Below are 5484 nucleotides of genomic sequence, written 5' to 3'. Positions count from 1 at the left end.
GAATAAGGAAAAAAAAATGGATAGTGGTTGTTGTATGTAAAAAAAATATAAATAATCTCACATGTAGTGTTTTGACATGTTATGTTTTGAAAAGTGACTATATAAAATAGAATATGCAAGTTGGAAAATAGAAATGATTTTTTGTAAGAAAATGCTCCCATAGACACTCTTATCTTGACCATCTGTCATTGTCATAGAAAGGACCTCAATTTGCATGTAAGGGTTTTTTTTTTTTTTTTTTTTTTTTTTTTTTTTTTTTTTGGGAAGGGAAGAAATTGTTCAGCTTTGTGGAGTTCAATTGTATTTGATCTGGATTTATGAACCAACCCGAAATAAAAGTGTTATGGTTTTTAATAGGATGTTTTCTGAGACTTAGTCCATAGAGTGGATTGAGAAATTTTTTTCGCCTGTTTTTAGCTTAATGTGAATCCTATATGCAAGATAGAAAAATGGTTTGATGTGTTGTTTTGAGAGAGAAAACTGCATTGCCGCATCTTATAATATTCTTTCCCTGTGAATAGTAAAATTCCTACAATTTCATGGACGTAGTCAAATTATCAAATCATGTAAATGTTGTCTTGTAGACGTAGTCTTCTTTTCTTTTTCTTTTTCTTTTTTCTTTTTTTCTCTCTATTTTTGCATCTTACTGATCTTGAAATTTCATGTATATTCCCTACAGAAATGGATGAGAATCTAAGAAAGATTGAAGGAAAGAAAATTATTAGTAGTGCTTTTCTTTGTAATCTACATGCTAAATTCATTGTTAGGACTTGGGATATGGCACCGCTTTTTGCCACATCGTGCCTATGAACATTACGAGTGTACATCAACAACATTTTTCCATGTAAAAATTGAACTGATCATCCGCGAAACCAAGTTTAACAGTGAACCACAATCTATTCTTCTGTCATTTTCTCTTCTTTCGGTGCATCCTTCACATATGCCTGAAAATCACGGGACATAAGGTAAAAAGTCCCAACAACCTTTTATAGAAACACAAGTACGCTGTACGCCAACCTTGACTTGCGTACCGAGATTATCCTCTCCAACCGCACTCACATTAGAGATGAGAAACTTCAACTATGTTCAAAATTTCAAGCCGCCCTCATGCTATAATCAACTCTCCTAGTTCTAGTATCTTTTGCGTTTCCACATTCCTCTTACTACAATACTGACTCACAGACCAAACCAAAATCACCACCACCACCACCTCTTAGCATTCATTCTGGCCATGTTATCCAACCAATTTTTCCAGCTGAGGCTGGTTTTATTGCTTCTCTTTCTATCCTTTCTCAGCCTGATATCATTCTCCAAATCCAGTGAGCTTAATTCACTTCTTCAATTCAAGTCTGCTGTCCAAAACCCAGATACCAATCATGTTTTCAGTTCATGGACACAAGCTAACTCCTTATGCAATTTCACTGGGATTGCATGCAACTCCAATGGACTTGTCAGAGAAATCAATCTCCCCAAGCAAAATCTACATGGGATTCTCCCATTTGATGCAATATGCTCGCTTCAGTCTCTTGAGAAACTCTCTCTGGCGTCCAATTTTTTGTACGGCACCATCACTGATGACTTGAAGAATTGTACTAGTTTGCAACACTTGGACATGGGTTGGAATAAATTTTCAGGGAAAGTCCCAGACTTGTCTCCTTTGGGCAAACTAGAGTTCTTGAATTTGAACAACAGCGGGTTTTCTGGGCCATTTCCATGGAGATCATTGGAAAATCTTACGAGTCTCACTTTCTTAAGCCTTGGTGACAGTTTCTTTGAACCAAGTACTTTCCCTGTGGAAGTCTTTAAGCTTGAGAAATTGTACTGGCTTTACCTCTCAAACTGCAGCCTTACAGGACAAATTCCAGAGGGTCTAGGAAACCTTACTCAGCTCATAAATCTTGAGCTTTCTTGTAACCAATTCACTGGTGAAATCCCAGCTGATATTGGAAAACTCAAGAACCTTCGGCAACTTGAGCTTTACTCAAATTCATTGACAGGGAAGCTCCCAGTTGGATTTGGAAATCTTACTAGTCTTGCAAACCTCGATATGAGTCGTAATAAACTCCAAGGCACTATTTTTGAGGTGAGATTCTTGACAAACCTTGTTTCTTTACATCTCTATGAGAACCAGTTCACAGGGCAGGTACCTGAAGAGCTCGGGGAGTTCAAGAACCTCAGTAATTTTTCAGTCTACAGGAACAAGTTCACTGGTCCTTTACCTCAAAAGCTTGGTTCTTTGGGGGACTTTCTTTACATTGATGTTGCAGAGAATTTTTTGACTGGTCCGATACCTCCTGATATGTGCAAGAATGGTATGATGATTGTCCTGATTGTGTTGCAGAACAGGTTCACTGGTGGAATCCCAGAAAGGTATGCTAATTGCTTGTCTTTGACACGTGTAAGAGTAAATAACAATTCTCTTTCGGGTGTTGTTCCGGCTGGGATATGGAGCTTGCCCAACTTATCCATATTTGATCTTTCTATGAATCAATTTGAAGGTCCTGTGGCATCTAATGTAGGAAATGCTAAATCTCTTGCACAATTATTTCTAAATAACAATCACTTCTCTGGTGAATTACCGTTGGCAATTTCCAAAGCTTCATCATTAGTATCAATAAAGCTGAGTTCAAATCAATTTTCGGGTCAAATCCCAGAAACAATTGGTGGATTGAAGACACTAAGCAATATTTATTTAGATGAAAACATGTTTTCTGGTTATATACCGGACTCATTAGGCTCATGTGTTTCCCTCATTCAAATAAACCTGTCTGGCAATAAACTTTCAGGCAACATTCCAGCAAGTCTTGGACATTTGCCTACTCTCAATTCCTTGAACTTATCCAATAATGAACTTTCTGGTCAAATTCCTACCAGTTTGTCATCACTGAGATTAAGCCATCTTGACCTATCAAACAACCAGTTGATTGGCCAAATTCCCAACTTTTTCTCCATCCAAGCCTTCAGTACCAGCTTTAATGGAAATCCAGGCTTGTGTAGTCAGAATTTGAAGCATTTCCAGCCATGTTCATCAGGGTCCAGCACACACAGCCAACTCGGGACACTGGTATCCTGTTTAATTGCTGGAGCTGTGATTCTGCTTCTTGTACTAGCATGTTGCCTACGTGTCAAACTAAGACATAACAATCTTGATAGTCCATTGAAGCCTAATTCTTGGGATATGAAGCCTTATCACATACTTAACTTCACAGAGAAAGAGATCCTTGATGGCATCAAAAATGATAATCAGATTGGCAAAGGAGGGTCAGGGAATGTGTACAGGGTTGAATTAACTGATGGTAAAGAACTTGCTGTAAAGCACATTTGGATATCAGATTCGGGTGAATATGAGGCTGAGGTGGCCACATTGAGCTCTGTGAGGCACGTCAATGTGGTGAAGCTATACTGTAGTATCACAAGTGAGGACAGCAGTCTTCTGGTATATGAGTACTTGCCCAATGGGAGCTTGTGGGATCGGCTGCACAATTCTAGTGGGAAGATGGAGATGGGATGGGAGGTGAGGTATGAGATTGCATTGGGGGCTGCTAGGGGATTGGAGTATCTGCACCATGGGTGTGATAGACCAGTGATACACCGTGATGTGAAATCCAGCAATATTTTGCTGGATGGGGATTGGAAGCCAAGGATTGCTGATTTTGGGTTAGCTAAGATTGTGCAGGCTAATGGAGGGGACTGGACCCATGCCATTGCTGGGACACTTGGATACATGGCTCCTGGTAAGTTTCCCTCTGTTGCATTTTCACAATGATCAAAAGAGGCTGAGTAAGGAAAACATACAAATGCTCATTGCTCAAGAAACAGGCTAATTTTTGAGGAAAATGCAGTTATTTATTTATTTATTTATTTAAAAAAAGACAATAGTTTCTTGGGCAGTGTGAAGATATTTCTTTGCCTCTTTCTCTTGGTGACTAATACCAAAGTCTAGCTATTAATTCTTGTATCTTGAAATCCTAGTGGCTTGAAAACTTTTGGATCAAAGTTAGGGTGATTAATAGGATTTGAGATTTCGATAGACAAATTAGCTCTAGCATTAACCAAATTTCTGTTCATATAAATTGATTGTTTTTCTTTTTATTTTGGTGGTGAAGAATATGCATATACATACAAGGTAAATGAGAAGAGTGATGTCTACAGCTTTGGGATAGTCCTATTGGAGCTGGTCATGGGAAAGAGGCCGATTGAGCTTGAGTTTGGAGAAAACAAGGACATTGTCTGCTGGGTATGCAGCAAAATCAGTAATAAAGAGAGTGTGCTTGACTTAGTAGACTCAACCATCTCTGAAGCCGTCAAGGAAGATGCAATCAAGGTGATGAGAATAGCAATCCACTGCACGTCAAAACTTCCAAGTCTAAGGCCCTCCATGAGAATGGTAGTTCAGATGCTAAAAGAGGCTGAGCCTTGTAAACTTACCTAACATTATTGTCAACAAAGAATGCCAAAATGGTTCAAATGAGAGTCTGAAGAATACTGGCAAGATTGAAGCTCTTGAATTTGAAAGTAAAATTTAATGAAAGCCAGGCCTTGGAGCAATGGTCTAGTACATTGGACATCATCTTGTTTGAGTCCAAATAGATTTATGAGCTTAAACTAGGTAGGAAATTCATAGTAGAAAGGGAAATTATCATTTTGATCTCTGCTCGTAAGGGACAGAGGTACATATTTTCATTGTATTGTATATGCAATAGTCATCCTCGCATTAAGCAAGTTACATCATGAAGGGTTTTTTTTTTTTTTTTGCTTCTACTTTGTTCAAAATGTTCATAATTTGTCAACCAGAATCACTTGCTTGGTACAGACTTTGTTTGGCATAAAATTATTGAGTATATAATATAGATTAGATTAATAAAAGACAAAAGGTGGTGACAAGAGAGGCTGGAACAATAAGTGCAGGGCTTACATATGTCGCTTCGTAATAATTTTGTCATATTGCCACCACAGTATTAATGATTCAACATTGGAAGATTTACTACCTTACTTAAAGAGCAAAGGTGTTGGTGTAATTAGTGCTTCTCCATTTGCAATGGGCTTCTTACTGAGAGTGGTCCTCCACACTGGCACCCAGCTTCACCTGAACTCAAGGTGTGCTTTTTCTCTATGAAATAATCAACATTGTTGATTTTTATGCTTCTCTTGCATCAGGAGATAAATTTCATTCCATTTACCCAACATCACATCTGTATTTGTGTAAGTGTGCTTGTGTGTCAGGCCAATAAAAGAAATCACCATGCAAGAATGTTTATTACAAAATATTTTATGGATCCTTCCAGTTATGCATATTTTATGCCTTGCGACAGTGAAAAATATTAGAATGAGAATATCTATTCTGATTATGAATATAAAATTATACAAAATATATAGATATCTAAAAAATTTCTCCTACCTAAGTTATTTCTCGGACACCTGCAAGGCTGCAACTAGCTTTACATTTTTGTAACGGGATTAATAATGTTTATTACGTTGTTAAGA

General features: G+C 37.8%; 1 pseudogene; it reads left to right on the top strand.

Moving 5' to 3' along the window:
- The first annotated feature begins 1023 nt into the window (after positions 1-1023).
- On the top strand, positions 1024-4729 carry LOC115967919 (annotated as a pseudogene).
- The last annotated feature ends 755 nt before the right edge of the window (positions 4730-5484 follow it).

This window comes from Quercus lobata, chromosome 11, assembly GCF_001633185.2.
Source record: "Quercus lobata isolate SW786 chromosome 11, ValleyOak3.0 Primary Assembly, whole genome shotgun sequence".
Taxonomy (NCBI): domain Eukaryota; kingdom Viridiplantae; phylum Streptophyta; class Magnoliopsida; order Fagales; family Fagaceae; genus Quercus; species Quercus lobata.
Note: the sequence above shows the minus strand (reverse complement) of the source record. Positions and strands in the feature narration are given on the sequence as shown.